The following is a 3,432-nucleotide window of genomic DNA, read 5'->3' as shown; positions in this document are numbered from 1 at the left end:
CATTGCTCCAGGGATGCTCCCTCTTTCTTCTCATTAATTAATCTTCCCCATCAATATGTAAACATGCTGTTATCTCTCTGATCATTAAGCAAATAAAAATCTCTCTTTATTCTATTTTCCTGTCCAAGTTATGCCTCATTTTCTCTGTTCCTCACAGTGAAACTCCTCTGAGTTGTCTGAACTTCCTTTCTCCATTTAATGTCTCCCTCTGATTAGGTTTCTGACCTCCAGGGCACCACTAAAACAACTCTCAACTTTGGAATGCCTCCTTGGACTTCCCCCATCTCTATTTAAACTGAAACATCTTGGAAATCTCATCCAATGTCACAGCTCTAAGTCACCAGTATAGCTCAAGACTCCCAAACTTCCATTTCCAACCAGGAACTCTCCCCACTAACTCAGGTCCCATGTATCCAACTTGTGTTTGATACCATTTGGATGTCTAGTAGGTATCTTAAACTTGAAGTCTTCAAAACTTAGCTGTGACCTCTCCCCACCATCACCTAGATGTGCCGATCTCACAGTCTTTTATGCTCACTTTATGGTTATTTTTAATGCAAGCTTCTCAAGCCACAATCCTTGAAGTCATCCTTATCCCTTCATTTTCTTCCTCCCATCACAAATTCAATCCATCAGAATATCCTTTTGATTCTATCTTAAAAATACATCCATGGTCATATCATGTCTCATCATGTTTACTGTTACTACCACAATCTAAGGCGCTGTGAACTCTTGCCTGGATCAGTGCAGAGGCTTCCTTCTTGGTTTCCAACCTCAACCATTGTCCCTTTCAGTTCAACCCCAGTGCAGCAGCCAGAGTGGCACTGCTGAAAGAGGGGTCAGATAACACCAGCTCTGCATTGAACGCCTTCCGATGGCTTCTTAAAAGGCATTATCATTACTGCCTGTGATGCCCCATTACTGTAGAGACCCTATAGAGAGGACTTGTGGGGAAAGAGAAAGACGCCTGAGGAGCCCCCGCCGTGCCAGCCTCAAATGTTTGAGGTCTTCCTGAATGCTGAGCTTTGGTTGATTACCATCTCCTGCCTTCAAGCAGATGCTGAGTGGAGTAGAGACAAGCTGTCCCTGTGAACACTACCTAGATTCCAGCTTCATAAGTAAGATAAATGTCGCTGACATTTTAGGCCACTAAGTTTTGGGGTGGTTTGTTATGCAGCCACAGATAACTGGAACATATAGGGTACCACATCTTTCGTACCCTCCTCAGGGGTTATTTTTGTCCAGACACCATGTCTTCATGTTACCCCTCAGGATTTGCACTGGCTTATTCCTCTTCCAGAGTTGGGCTCCTCAGCCAACTCCTAGGCCCACATACTTGGTCTGGTCTTTACTAGCAACCTGAGAGGTGCCTTCTCTGACAAATCCAAATAGATCACCCTAACTAGCCGATTCCTCCCAACTAACCTCTCTGTCTACATCCTCTGTTTAATATTCTTCCATTTTCACTTACCACCATCTAACATCATAGGTATATATCGTCCATTTATTTTGTTTGCTGTCATGAAACAGGTTAGATGCTCATCAGAAAAAAAACTGTTGATAAATTAGGAAAATAATGCAGGAATACAATTCTAATATTTTAATAATTTTTTTGTCCATCTTCATAAATCAGACCTAGCTACAATGTCCCTGAATTGTTCTATCTTTATCGGATTTTTAAAAGAGTTATGTTGCCTTTGTAAAGTGAATTGGGAGGCCTTTCATCTTTTTTCTGAGGCCTGGAATAATTTAACTTTGAAAAGCTCTCTCTCTTGAAGGTTATATAAATTCATGTTACATAAACCTCAGCTGGGACTCCATCTGTCCTTGGTGCCTTTTTCAATGGTAGATCTCTAAGTGTCTTTTTCTAAACTTTCTTATGGTAACTGATGTATTTAAGTTTCCCCTTCCTATCTTCTTGGGTGAATTTTGGCAATATATATTTTGCTGGGAAATCATCCATTTCCTCTAAATTTTCAAATGTCTTGTCAGAAAGTTTCATATACACGTATATTTTTATGACTGCTTTAATCACTTCTATATCTATAGTTATTCCTTGGTTCTCTCTCTTAGAAAAACTATTTTTTTGCCTTCTCTCTTTTTCCTTTAAACAAGCACATGAGGCATTCATATAAATAAACTGACCTAAATTAGATTTGAATTTTTAAATTTCTGCTACCTTTAAAATTTTTCATTAATTTTAGCTTTTGTTATGAAATTCCATTTTCTGTTTGCTTTTTGTTTAAATTATTTTATATATTCTTAGGATGGGCACAACTCTCTTTATTGTTTAACTTTCTTTGTAAATAATGATGATGTTTCATGTCAATTTTCTCCCCTCTGCTATAAACTGCTTTCATTTTGTCCCACAGATTTAGCTATGAAGAACATTCTTCTTCATAACTTTTTACATAGTTGTAATTTTCCTTTTGATTTTCTCTTTGATCCAAGAGTTATCTGTCTAGGAATGTTCTTCTTAATTCCTAAGGGATTCTGATTTTTGGCCCCTATTAATTATTTCTGATCTTATTAGTTCATGTTCACAGAGTGAACCCAGTAAAGCTTTTATTTAAAAAAATGTACTTATTGTATGGATACACAAAAGACCCCAAATAGCCAAAGCAGTCTTGAGGGAAAAAAACGGAGCCGGAGGAATCAGACTTCCTGACTTCAGACTATACAAAGCTACAGTAATCAAGACAATATGGTACTGGCACAAAAAGAGAAATATAGATCAATGGAACAGGATAGAAAGTCCAGAGATAAACCCACACACCTAGGTCAACTAATCTATGACAAAGGAGGCAAGGATATACAATGGAGAAAAGACAGTCTCTTCAATAAGTGGTGCTGGGAAAACTGGACATTTTGATCCACCTCCTAGAGTAATGGAAATAAAAACAAAAATAAACAAATGGGACCTAAAGAAACTTAAAAGCTTTTGCAAAGGAAAGGAAACTTCAAACAAGATGAAAAGACAACCCTCAGAATGGGAGAGTATATTTGCAAACAAATCACTGGACAAAGGAGTAATCTCCAAAATATATAAACAGCTCATGAAGCTCAATATTTAAAAAACAAACAACCCCATCAAAAAATGGGCAGAAGACCTAAATAGACATTTCTCCAAAGAAGACATACAGATGGTCAAGAAGCACATGAAAAGCTGCTCAACATCATTAATTATTAGAGATATGCAAACCAAAACTACAATGAGGTATCACCTCACACTGGTTAGAATGGGCATCAGCAGAAAATCTACAAACAAATGCTGGAGGGGGTGTAGAGAAAAGGGAACCCTCTTGCACTGTTGGTGGGAATGTAAATTGATACAGCCACTATGGAGAACAGTATGGAGGTTCCTTAAAAAACTAAAAATAGAACTACCATACGATCCAGCAATCCCACTACTGGCATATACCCTGAGAAAAC

This window comes from Physeter macrocephalus, chromosome 11 (genome assembly GCF_002837175.3).
Source record: "Physeter macrocephalus isolate SW-GA chromosome 11, ASM283717v5, whole genome shotgun sequence".
NCBI classification, from domain to species: Eukaryota; Metazoa; Chordata; class Mammalia; order Artiodactyla; family Physeteridae; genus Physeter; species Physeter macrocephalus.
The sequence above is the reverse complement of the archived record's forward strand: the minus strand, read 5'-3'. Positions refer to the sequence as shown.